Below are 14,464 nucleotides of genomic sequence, written 5' to 3' on the forward strand. Positions count from 1 at the left end.
CTACATGCCCGGACTGCGCACGCAAATCGAGATAATGCTGAAAGAGGTTTTTAAGGTCTTGAAATGCAGAATTTATTTTTAAAACAAGTGATGACCTTTTGGGTCATCACATTCTCCACCACTAAAACAACCGTCCGTCCTCGAACGGACAGAGGAAGGAAGTACCTGAGTCGGGGAAAAGATGGGGATAACGGCTCCGCATATCGAACTCGGACTCCCAAGTCGATGCCTCAGCAGGCCGACCTCTCCACTGAACATGAATAGAAGGAAAACTCTTCGATCTCAACCGACGAACCTGCATGTCTAGAATAGCTACCGGCTCCTCCTCGTAAGACAAGTCCTTGTCCAACTGGATAATGCTGAAATCTAATATGTGGGATGGATCGCTGTGATACTTCCGAAGCATGGACACATGAAACACAGGATGCACGACTGATAAGCTCGGCGGCAACGCAAGTCTATAAGCCACCTTTCCCACTCGATCAAGAATCTCAAATGGGCCAATGAACCTAGGCTAAGCTTGCCCTTCTTTCCAAATCTTATTACGCCCTTCATAAGCGACACTCGAAGCAATACCCGCTCACCGACCATGAAAGCCAAATCACGAACCTTGCGGTCGGCATAACTCTTTTGCCTGGACTGAGCTGTATGAAGCCTATCCTGAATATTCCTGACCTTGTCCAAGGCATCCTGCACTATATCCGTACCCAACAACCGAGCCTCTCCCGGCTCGAACCATCCAACCAGCGATCGACACCGCCTATCATACAAAGCCTCGTAAGGAGCCATATGGATGCTCGACTGATAACTGTTGTTGTAGGCAAACTCTGCTAAAGGCAAAAACTGATCCCACAAGCCTCCAAAGTCAATGACACAAGCTCGGAGCATATCCTCCAAAATCTAAATAGTCTGCTCGGACTGCCCGTCCGTCTAAGGATGAAACGCTATGCTCAACTCAACTTGTATGCCCAACTCTCGCTGAACTGCCCTCTAGAAACATGAGGTAAACTGCGTACCTCGGTCCGAAATGATAGACACGGGCACACCATGAAGACGAACAATCTTCCAAATATAGATCTTAGCTAACCTCTCGGATGAATAGGAGACTGCCACAGGAATGAAATGCACTGACTTGGTCAGCCTATCAACAATGACCCACACTGCGCCAAACTTCCTCTGAGTTTGTGGGAGTCCAACAACGAAATCTATAGTGATACTCTCCCACTTCCACTCAGGAATCTCGATCTTCTGGAACAAACCACTGGGCATCTGATGCTCGTACTTAACCTGCTGACAATTCAAACACCAAGCCACATATGCAATGATATCCTTCTTCATCCTTCTCCACCAATAATGTTGCTGCAAATCCTGATACATCTTCGCGGCGCCCAGATGAATAGAGTATCGGGAACTATGGGCCTCCTCTAAAATCAACTCTCGAAGCCCATCCACATTAGGCACACAAACTCGACCCAACAATCTCAAAGCTCCATCATCTCCTAAGGTAACCTGCTTGGCACCTCCATGCTGCACCGTGTCTCTAAGGACACACAAATGGGGATCATCATACTGTCGATCTCGGATACGCTCCAATAAAGAAGAATGAGCGACTATGCAAGCTAATACATGGCTGGGCTTAGAAACATCCAACCTCACGAACTGATTGGCCAAAGCCTGAACATCCAAAGCAAGCGATCTCTCACCGACCGGAATATAAGCAAGACTGCCCATACTGGCTGACTTCCTACTCAAAGCATCAGCCACCACACTGGCCTTTCCAGAATGATATAAGATGGTGATATCATAGTCCTTTAATATCTCCAACCACCTTATCTACCTCAAATTTAGCTCCTTCTGGTTGAACAAATACTGCAGACTCTTGTGATCCGTGAACACCTCACATACTACGCTATACAGATAATGCCTCAAAATCTTCAATGCGTGAATGATGGCTGCTAACTCCAAATCATGAACCAGATAGTTCTTCTCATGAATCTTCAACTGCCGTGAAGCATAGGAAATGACCTTGCCATCCTACATCAACACCGCACCAAGTCCAATACGAGATGCATCACAATAAGTTGTATAAGGCCCTGAACCTGTGGGCAAAACCAACACCGGTGCCATAGTCAAAACTGTCTTGAGCTTCTGAAAGCTCGCCTCACACTCGTCCGACCACCTGAACTGGACACCTTTCTGGGTCAACCTGGTCATCGGGGATGCAATAGACGAAAACCCCTCCACAAACCGATGATCGTAGCCTGCCAAACCTAAGAAACTCCGGATCTTTGTAGCTGATGCTAGCCTAGGACAATTCTTGACTGCCTCAATCTTCTTCGTATCTACCTGAATACCCTCCACTGATACAACATGACCCAGGAATGCAACTGAACTCAACCAGAACTCACACTTCGAAAACTTGGCATACAACTGACTACCCCTCAAAGTCGGAAGAACCACTCTAATATGCTGCTCATGCTACTCCCGATTGTGGGAAAAGATCAAAATATCAACAATGAAGACTATCACGAACAAATTCAAGTAAGGCCTGAACACTCGATTCATCAAATCCATAAAAGCTGCTAGGGCATTTGTCAACCCGAATGACATCACCAAGAACTCATAATGCCCGTACCAAGAAAGCCGTCTTAGGGGAATCGGATGCCCTAATCCTCAACTGATGGCAACCAGATCTCAAGTCAATCTTTGAAAATACCTTGGAACCCTGAAACTAATCAAACAAATCATCAATCCTCAGCAATGGATACTTATTCTTGATTGTAACCTTGTTTAACTGTCGGTAATCAATACACATTCTCATCGATATGTTCTTCTTCTTAACAAACAACACCGGCGCACCCCAAGGCAAAACACTTGGTCTAATGAAACCTTTCTCAAGCAAGTCATGCAACTGCTCCTTCAACTTTTTCAACTCAGGCGGGGCCATATAATACGACGGGATAGAAATGGGCTGAGTGCCCGGAGCTAAATTAATGCAAAAGTCAATATCCCTGTTGGGTGGCATACCCGGTAGGTCTGAAGGGAATACCTCAGGAAACTCACGAACAATGGGCATAGAATCAATAGAAGGAACCTCAGTACTAGAATCACGAACACAGGTCAAATAGGCCAAACACCCCTTCTCGACCATACGCCGAGCCTTCATATATGAGATAACACTACGGGTAGAATGACCAAGAGTCCCTCTCCACTCTAAACGAGGTAAACCCGACAAGGCTAAGGTCATAGTCTTGGCATGATAATCCAAGATAGAGTGATAACCAGTCCATCCCCAATATGACATCGAAATCGACCATATCTAGAAGAACCAAATCTACACGAGTCTCAAGACCCCCACTCACAACTATACATGAACGATGGCCTCGATCTGCCATAATAGAATCACTCATCGGTGTAGACACATAAATGGGAGCACTCAAAGAATCACTAGGCATGACCAGATACGGTGCAAAATAATATGACACATAGGAGTATGTAGATCTCGGATCAAATAAAACTGAAGCATCTCTACTACAAACCAGAACAACACCTGTGATAACTGCATCGAAAGCCTCAGCCTCGGGCCTGGCTGGAAAAGCATAACATCGGAGCTGGGCCCCACCACCCTGAACTACATCCCTAGGACGACCTCCTAATGGCTGGCCTCCACCTCTAGCGGCCTCATCTCTACCTCTAATACCTCTACCTCCACCTCTAGCACCTCTACCCCCACTCTAGCTGGGTGGGTGGGCTGTGGAACACTCGGTGCCTGAACCATGGCACGAGAACCCTAATACTAAGAGCTGCTCGATGCTCGAGGGCAATACCTAGCAATGTGCCTCGTGTCACCACAAGTAAAACAAGCCCTCGGTTGGTAGGGCTGACGACCCTGAAAACTCTGAAGTGGTGGTGCACTGATAAGAGCTAGTGGTGCAGTGTAGGACTGCTAATCAGAATACTGCATATGAGAACCACGACCACTTGAAGCACTATGAGAAACCTAAAGTGTTGACTGAAAAGGCCTAGGAGGATGGCCTCTACCATATGAATCCCTGCCTCTAGACGATGTACCACTGAATCTGCCTGAATGATGAGGCCTCTTATCAGACCCCTGACCACTACCCTGCGATAGAACCATCTCAACTCTCCTGGCCACATTGGTCGCCTCCTGGAAAGAAATCTCACTCCTATTCTCCTTGGTCATTTGAAGTCGAATAGGCTGGATAAGTCCCTCAATGAACCATGAACCTCCTCACCCTCTCTCTCTCTCTCTCGGTGGGAAGTATGATAAGAGCATAACGAGCCAAGTTGATGAACCTGGTCTCATACTGAGTAACGATCATGGAACCCTACTGTAGATGCTCAAACTGCCTCCGATAAGCCTCTCTCTGAGTGATATGGAGAAACTTCTCCAGAAATAGCTGAGTAAACTGCTCCCAAGTCAAAGCTGGTGATCCGGATGGTCTAGCCAAACAATAATCTCTCCATCAAGTCTTGGTGGATCCATACAAGCAAAAAGTAACAAAATCGACCCCATTGGTCTCCACTATCCCCATATTCCTGAGAACCTCATGACAGCTGTCTAGATAATCCTGGGGATCCTCAGAAGATGCACTGCTGAAAGTAGTAGTGAAGAGATTGGTGAACCTGTCCAACCTCCACAAAGCATCGGCAGACGTAGCTGCTCCATCACCGAACTGAGCTACCACGCCCGACTAAACTACTCCAACTGGCTGAACTGCTGGAGTCTGGAACTGGGAATCTACCTTCTCCGGAGTGCGAGTAGTAGGAGTCTAGGCTCCTCCTCCAGCTTGAGAGACGGCTAGTGTTACAGGAAGTAAGCCTGCCCAGGTGAGACTCCCTATAAGGCCCACTAGATGGACCAGAGCATCCCGGAGTATGGGGGTATAAATAAACCCCTCTAGGACCTGAGCTGGGCCCACCGGAATTGCCTGGGCCGAAACCTCATCATCAAAGTCAACCTGAGGCTCCGCCGCTAGTGCTGCTACTCTGGGCTGAGCTCTGCCCCTACCTCGGCCTCTAGCACGGCTTCGACCTCGCCCTATGCCCCTTATGGGAGTTACTGATGGGGGCTCGGGCTGTTGGTGAGTGGATGAGGAAGCGCGTGTTCTCGCCATTTGCAAAAGAACAGAGTAGAAGTTCAATTAGCATTGAGAAACCAAACTACATGACAAAAAAGAATAAATGTGAAGTTTTTTCTAACTCTGTAGCCTCTGGGGAATAAATACAGATGTCTCCGTACCAATCCCTCAAAATCTACAAAGCTTGTCTGTGAACTGTGAAACCCATGTAACCTAGAGCTCTGATACCAACTTGTCACGACCCGAATTTCCCGCCCTCGGGAGTCGTGATGGCGCCTACTAATGTGAGGTAGGCAAGCCGACTATTTGAACCGATTAACTTTTTACCCCTTTTATATTCTTTAACAATTATAAAGCAATAACGTGTAGACAACAAAATTTAAAATAGGCGGATGAAAAGTAGTAACTATCTGAAAAATGTATCTAATACAACTGTTTGAGCATCAACTACCCAGAACTGGTGTCACAGTTTCACAGACGGTCTAAGAATACTACATACAAGGTTTGAAAGATAAAAGATACACTATTTTTGAAATAAGTAAAGGAAACAGGATAAAGGAAAGATAGGAGGTGATGCCAAGGCCCGCGGACGTCTGCAGGCTACTTCGGGTCGCTTGTGTGGACTGAAGATAACACCCCCACTACGGTCCAATCGCTCCGGTATCAGTATCTGCACAAAGTGCAAAGTATAGTATCAGCACAACCGACCCCATGTGCTGGTAAGTGCCTAGCCTAACCTTGGCGAAGTAGTGACGAGGCTAGGCCTAGGCTACCAAACAAACCTATGCAGTTCAATCATATACAACGGAAATAGAAGTAGATAATCACAATAAAATTGGGCGGGGGAAACATGCTACAGGGAGTAACAGGTAACAACATAACGACAGTAGAGAAACATAAGAAATGCCATAAATCAATTACTAGCAAAAAAATAAGGAAATAGAAGTAATAGGCACACACGTAATACCGTTGCAGGCGTGCAACCCGATCCTATTTCATCTATTACCATTGTAAGCGTGCAACCAGATCCTATTTCATCTATTATCGTTGCAGGCGTCAACCCACTCCTATTTCACATATTACCGTTGCAGGCGTACATCCTGTTCCCATTTCACATATTACCGTTGCAGGCATGCAACCCGCTCCCATTTCATATATTACCATTGCAGGCGTGCAACCCGCTCCCATTTCTTATATCAATACCAATCAAAAAGGTCCCGGTAAGGGAACAATAATATCAAAACAAACATCTCGGCAAGGGAACAATAGTATGACAATAACATCCCAGCAAAAGAACAATAATGATAATACTATCCCGACAAGGGAACAATAATGATAATAACATCCCTACAAGGGAACAATTATGATAATAATATCTCGGCAAGCGAACAATTATGAAAATCCTCATTTGAAGCACAATAAACCACAACAGAGTTATAACAATTACAATACAAGACTCATGAGCATGCTTGACACCGACGTATAGATACTCGTCACCATGCCTATACGTCGTACTCCACAATTAACACGTAGCAAATAAGACACGACTCCTAATCCCTCAAGCTAAGGTTAGACCAAACACATACCTCGATGCCACAAATACAATTCAAGTTGTGAGCACGTGATTTTTTCCCTATATGAATTACTCCCATAAATTCAAAACAAAATAATTTTTCCATTATTTGCAATTTTGTAGATTTTGTCGCATTTTTCGTTAATTGTTTGCATTTGTTTGCGCATGTTAACTTTGTCTAATTAACGAAAAATACAAAAATATGTTGTAGTTGCATTTAGGATTTAAGTTTATATTTTAGGGTTAATTAACAAAGTAGTTGTTCTATAAAATTGGGGGAAATCACAAAAATAGTTCATTTTTGCACCTTTAATTTTAATTTTGCATTTTGGGTATTTTTTTAATTTGGTTTTTAATGATTTGTGATAATTATTATTTGGAATTAATTAGTATTTTGATAGGCCAATTTGATTTTGTGATTAAATTTAGGATTTTTTTTAATTTTGAAAAAAAGAGAAGAAAATTAGAATAAAGAAAATGAAAAGAAATATAAAAAAAGAGTTGGGAGATCAGAATTTTGGGCTCTCTTTAAATCCAAGCTCCCAGCCCAAACAAATTCCCCCATACCCGCCCAGAACCGGCCCAGACGCACTCCAACCCGGTCCTTTTCCCCACTAAACTAAACAACCTCGTTTTGTAGGTTCAGCATATCTGAGCCATCAAGGTTTTGTGATCCAACAGCTGGGAAGTGGGGGTGGGTTTAATATAAATGTGTCGGAACCTTCAGACACCCCCTCTCATCTCTCGTCTCTTTCAACCTCCCCTTTCAGAGAACAAAAATCCTAATAGCCGCCACCCATTTCCACCGTCCTCCGGTGGCGGCGCCTACCCCAGTCCCTCCCAAAATTACACCCTATAACCACCTCACTCCCCTCATCTCAGATTCCCACGCCGTTTGTTTCAAATACCCCTGAATCTCCTCGAATCTTAGATCAAAAGACGAACCCTAGAAACTCCAAATCGAGTTCTGAGGGAATTTCAAGCCTAATTTGATTTTGTAAAGAACACACGATTAATATCATATTTGGCCGAAAATCCGGAAATTGAAGATTTCAAGGCGTTCTTCCATATTTCTTATTCATCCAAAATTCCTAGGTATTCTTTCTTTACCCTTGTTATTTTGTGTTCCTTTTTTCCCCCATCTTCTTTTACTCTTTCTCATTTTTGTTTTGATTTTCTGTTTTGGTTTCATTTTTTATTTTTACTTTTTCTTATTTTATTTTTATCATCTGTGTCCGCATGTTAGATTCAGGGTATGTTCGATTATCAGTTGTGTCCTAGTCTGGATAGTTTAAATTTTTCATGCTTGTTTTGGGTTTAATTTGGCTCCGAGTCATTAGGTTTCTGAATTTGAACATTTGGTTTTCTGAGTTTTTCTTCATATTAATTGGGCCACAAAGATTATTTAGCCCAAGAGGAAATTGATTTGGGTCTGCTCAGACTCACTAATTCGGGTCAATTGGACCCGGGTCCTGCCTGGTATATAGAGGGTAATAACAGGGTTCTAAAAGGGTAGTTTAGGTAATTGTCTTAGGGAATCTAGGGTGTAACAGATTGAGAAGCTTCTCGGAAGCTTGGAGTAGGGCTAATGTGAATTTCTGAATTTTAAGCTAAGGTTGGCTAAGTAAATGAAAATTTAAAGAGGGTCTAAGTGCAAATCTGTTTCTCATTAGGTTGCCCTACTTCCTTGCCTATAAAGGCACCTTTTCCTTGCATTTCAAGGCAGAGATTTTCAAGAGAAAAATCCAAAAAAATGGCTAAAAGTTTTCACTGTTCCATTGAACTTTTCTTTTTTCTTTGATTTCTGAAGTTTTCAAGTTCTGAAACACTTTCTGATTCATCTTGGATTTAGAATGGATTGAATTTGGGTTTGTAAAAGCTTGGTTTTAAGGTTGTGGGATACTGTTCAATTGAAATTGGGTTCTAGTTTGTTGTGCCTTTTGGTTCAAAGTTGATTTTGCTGGTTATTTTACTGTTGCTGAGGTTCTGATCTATTGTTGCTTTGCAACTGACTCCACACTTCTTGGTTTCCCTTTTCAATCTCCAGGTACTTCCCGTATCCCATTAGCCTATGATTTGCCCATCAAAGCTATGTAAACAACCTGGATTTGCATATAAATGACAATGAGTTTAGAACAAAGCTATGTGTTCTTTAGAAATCAGTCGTGTGTGCTGTTGATGTGTTAAACTTGCTATTCAAATCCTCTTTTATGAAAATCTTAGCTTGTCATTCTGAACACTAATGTTGTTTAAGTTCCTATGCATCTAATGTGTACAAGGTATGGATCCTGTTAGTCAAATGTAGTAGTAGTTTATTCAGCTTGAATGGCTTCTTTGATTACTGAAATCACAAGGATTTTACTGCTGCTGTAGATGCCTATTTGGTATGCACTTTCAGTATTTTGTTAGAAATATATGCTGAATTTTAGTTGTAATAGTGGAATTCTTATCATTCTTGAAACATGGAAATTATTAAGGACTAAATGTAGGTTATATGGTAGCATAGCGTTGATTTTCAAGTGTTAATGAGGCTTACTATCATGTTTGATCACATAGGGGAAAGCAAGTTCTAATGATTGTCTCATCTGGAAATGTTAGTTTAAAATTTTGGATTTGATGTTGGGTGGTATGTTATTACTTCAAACGTTGGTCTGAAATCAACAATGATCCATGTTAAGCCACAGATTTGAGCAAAACGAACAATGAAATCGTGGGCAGTACTTACTTGTTTGTGGGCTTGAGTTTTTGGATTTTCATTCTTCACTAAGACTTGGGCTCATTAAGGCCCAAGCTTGAGGGCTTGATGTTGATTTACCTTATCGGTAGTCAGTTGGGTTCGATGTTGATTCCCTTTTAATCGTTGTTGATACTAAATGCACGCCATGGGACTCGAACTCGGGCCTCATCGTTGTGTTCTCCTGATCCTCAGTAGTTTGGGCCATAAGGCTACACCAAGCATAGACGCGGGTCTCTCATATTGGGCTTGCTTCCTTTCAGCCTTCAGATTACTTGTTTTGACATGAACCATTCATTTTATATATCTAAATTTGGTATGCAAAATTTCTTTGGGTAAAGACATATTGAACATTGTTTTTTTTTTTGAAAGCAAGAGGGATCAGATTTTCAATTCACCTAATGTCGTTAGTTGGACTTCGTTAGTAATTGAGTTTGGGACTCAGTAACAACGTAGTTAGCCACTGGCCCCTAATACCTCGAATAAGTTTAAGCAAGTAGGTTTGGGGCGTGCCATATTAAATAGAAATAACTTATGGTTTTCCAAGACTTAGTTTGAATTTCCCTTTAAGATGAGAATTGAGGTGTGCCGTGCCAAATAAAATTTCAAATGCATGACCCTCATTTAATTATTTCTTTTTGATCCTTAGAAATCGAGGCGTGCCCTTTAACAAATTTTCATGGCCCTCACAAAGTTGCAAACGCATAGTTGCTTTAGGCGCGTTATTTTAATAATTTACCTTCCTAAAATCGGGTGAGCATTTATGTGACCCAAATCCAAATCTCAACAACGTTAGATAAAATGTGTCGTGGGCCGCGGTTACTTTTATGTGACGTGGTTCAAGACATATTTTAGATGATGTTGAACCTTTCTTAAAAATAATTAAATAAACGCGGTTATGAAGTTAAAATTGAACCATAGGCTAAAACATGTATTAAAATCAGATAATAGGCCAATTATAACAGTTGAGTGACCGTGCTAGAACCACGGAACTCAGAAATTCCTAACACCTTCTCCCGGGTTAACAGAATTCCTTACCCGAATTTTTGATTTGCGGACTATAATACAGAGTCAATCCTTTCCTCGATTCGGGATTTGAACCGGTGACTTGGGACACCATAAACTATCCCAAGTGGAGAATCTGAATTTTAAAATAAATATCCCGAGTTTCGGACAAGTTGCAAAGCCGGATGATCTTTTGTTTACCGATACGCAGCCCCCTCGGCTCGAGTTGTCCGCTCGGGTAAGCCAGGTCTAGAACAATACACCCAGATTTTAAACCTAGAATAACTCAGCCTCATGCCGGATCCCTAGTAGGAACGCTTATCTGCATCATGTGCATTTGACTTTGAAGACTCAACACATGGGTTGGGTCTGTCTAGGACAGGTGTACCCAAAATGAAAAGACCATCCTGATGCATCCTACTTGCTACTTGTGCATTCATTTGCCTCGGATTTGCATGTTTACCAGCTTATAGGGAAAAGGTTGAGAGAAGGAAAGTCAATATGAGGGCTAAGGGAGATAATTGCTTGTTTTTGAAAAACCGATGTCCCAAAATATATTGAAACTCTACCGAAATTTTGAAAAAAAAAACTTTTGTTTTATTTTGAAAAAAAAAGAGAAAATAAAAAAGGTTGGTTTTTGTTTTAAATTGCCCGAACTATGCCAGTTTGATTCTCAGCGGATGTGAGATACGTAGGCAACCCCCTTCGGGTCCAACTTCCTTTTTTGCAAAAATAGCCCAAAAAGAACAAAAATTGTTATGTTTATTGCAAATAAGTAAGGTGATGCCATTCTTGTCAAAAATAGCCGAATGTCCCTCGAAAGGGTGCCGGAAGTCTGTTTTTGCAAGAACAACCACCTTTAGTCACTTTTAAAGGTTTTGGCTGGTTAGCCGACACAGCCTTAAAATCTTCATTTTTAAAGTGTTGAAAGGCCGTATTGGCAAAGCCGGATATTTTTGTGAAAATATTGAAAAAAATGGTCATTTTTCTTGAGTCAAAATGAGTCATAATTTTCTTTTAATGAAAATCACCCTAATAAATATGCAGAATGAGCACGAGTCAAAGTTTGCCAATAACAGTCATGAACAAGATCCCTTTGAAGTTGCATATGTGGTGGGAGGATCTGGGTAAATCAGAGCAAGATAAGGTCAATCTACATCTGGGAGACCTCACCGGGTTGCTGAAGATCATGCCTAGAGGAGACATCATAAGGGCGTTGGTTACGTTTTGGGACCCAACTCACAATGTCTTGCAATTCTCGTATTTTGAACTCACACCCACCTTAGAAGAGATAGCAGGTTATATGGGAAGTATTGAAGGTCTGAGGCATAAGTATCTGATCGCTCCAAGAGCCGTTAACTCTCACAAATTCATGGATTTGCTAAAAATAAGCAAGGGAGTCTCGTACTCCGAGTTGGAGGATGGTTTTTCCACTCTACATTTTATATACCAGAGGTACGAGCATATAAGAGGATTCAACAACCCAGAAAGCGGGGTTTGTAGCAAAGGAAGCTGAGCAAAATGGGATGACCATAGGCATTTTGCTTTCATGGTAGCTTTATTAGGCCTCGTGGTATTTCCCCGGAAAGATGGGAATATTGATCTGCAGGTGGCTGGAGTCGTCAAAGTCTTGATTACCAACACCAAGAGCACCCTTGCCCCTATGATAGTATCTGAGATATACCGAGCTCTCACAGCTTGTAAAGCTGGGGCAGATTTCTTCGAGGGATGCAATTTGCTATTATAGATGTGGATGATCGAACACCTGTGTCACCGCCCCTAGTATATGAGTTATGGGTCCGCAGAGAAAAGTTGCGTTGAAGAGTTTGACACAAGGATTTCAGGGTTCAAGTTACCAGAAGGGTTTGGAGATTGGGTATCCCGACTGCGCTCCATCACTGCGGGGCAAATAGAATGGACACTTGGTTGGCTTCCTGTTAAAGAAATTGTGTATATGCCTGCCACTGGTCCTTACTTCCTCCTAATGGGTCTTCAAGGCATTCAGCCTTACGCTCTATACCAGATGATGAGACGGTTGGGAAGGTGTCAGGTGATGCACCCAGATGAAGATCTTAGTGTTTATGCGATCAAGGTTAGCTCCGACGACCAATTTCATGAAGAAACAGTTCGTTCTATTTGGAACGAGTGCCAGTATTTGACAACGAACACTCGAGTGCGTGACCTATCCAGAGGCGAGGTCTCATCCGCCTATCTTGCCTGGTATAGAAAGAAGAACACCACAAGGGCTGAACCTGAAAGACCAGCCAAAAAGCCTCACATTCAGGAATTCGTTGAGGTGTCACAAGAATAGTGGGCTTGGTTGGCCAAGGAGAACGAGTACAGGGCCATTATAGGAAATCTAGAAAAGCAAGTCACGGATCTCTAATTCGAGAATGGTTTGCAAACCGCAACAGATGAGGGTGAAAAGAAAAAGCTAGCCAAGGAAAATGAGGCCCTTCGAGCCCAGATTCGAGAAATGAAAACAACAGCTGAAGATCCCGCCAGAAGTACAAAGGATGAAAAGCTTATAAAGAACCTTAGGTAGAAGGTGGATGAGTATGGTTTTGATTTGAACAAAGCAGAGGGTGAACTAGCCAGGGATCGAACAAAATTGGCTAAGAATGCGGAAGAACGAGCGCGCCTGGTTAAACAGTTAAAAGAGAAATATGACAATGAGATTGTGGGGTTGAAGAGAAGGGTTACCATCTTTGAGAACAAATTGATCAAGCAGGAAAAAGACTTTAAGGCAGAAAGGGAACATTGTTACGCAATGATGGCACAGTTAGAAAGAGATTTGTAACAACTTCAAGAACAGAATTATGTAGCCGAACAAACTTTGGAAGCCAGGGCCCAACAGATTGGGCGTTTGTTGCAAGAAAAGGGTGTCATAAGAGAGGGAGTCAGAAGGATCGCTGACTACATCGCAATGAAGTATAGTAGTTGTGAGGATATGACTAGATCCATGTTCTTTGCCACAGTGATGACCTTTGTCCGCCAGATAATGGAAGATCTTTACCACCTCCAAAGGGATTTAGCATGTAGGCCCGTGGCGAGACCGAATGATGTCCCGTGGGCCCCAGGAGCAGTTGAGGCGTTGATGTATTCGTGATTTCCATTGAAGTTTGTTAGTCTGTTTTCGAGTTTGTATTTTCATCTTTTTGTTGGAGTCTGTCAGTTTGTTTTGATTTTGTAGTTTTATCTTTTCATCAAAGTCTGTTAGTGTCTTTTTGAGTCTGTTAGTTTTCGAGTCATTGTAATCAAAGCATTTTCTTTTTATGAAAATCTGAAAATCCCAAAATATTTTATTTTTACACTTATTCCCCAGAACTACGCTTGGTCTAATTCATGCGGGGTCATGATACGTAGGCAATCTCCATAGGATTCGACCATAACCAAAAGAAAAAAAAGAAAAGAAGAAAAAAAGAGAGGTAAAACAAGAAAAGAAAAGAGAGAAAAATAAGAAACCATGGGGAGGAAACAACGAAAAATCAAGAGAGAGAAATGAGAGGATAAAAACAAAGAGAGATCAAGCAAGGAAAGGCAATAATGGAAAAAAAGAGTGGAAAGAGAAGTTGCAAATGGAAATAAGGAGAAGCCGGGATGACGCAAGCAACCGATCAAATGCATAATAGAAATGGTTAACTGCTTAGGTGTATTCACTTCTCAGATGTGCGATTTCCTATCTGTTAAAGGCCTAATCGCTAACAAGTTTGTTATTGATGAATCTCCAGTCCAGGCAAGTGGTTAGTTTGATTGGCATTCTAGCAACTCACTCCTACAACACCCGATCCAAAAACAAGCTGAACATGGCCATCCAGGAACTTGAGACAAGTATTGTCGATCCGTCAAAAAAGGTGGAAGAATCAGAGGTTAATCTGAAAGATGAGTTGTATAAGCTGAAGCAGCAGATGGCTGAAATGTACCAAGCATGGGCAAACGGGCACCCACCGCCAGTTTACCCCGCCAACCCTGCTTTTATCCCACCATTGGCTCAACCCCAGGAACCTCCCACTGTGAACTCATCTCCAGCCTTTCCCCTCTACCAACAAT

The sequence above is a fragment of the Nicotiana sylvestris genome, chromosome 1, assembly GCF_000393655.2.
Source record: "Nicotiana sylvestris chromosome 1, ASM39365v2, whole genome shotgun sequence".
Lineage (NCBI taxonomy): Eukaryota > Viridiplantae > Streptophyta > Magnoliopsida > Solanales > Solanaceae > Nicotiana > Nicotiana sylvestris.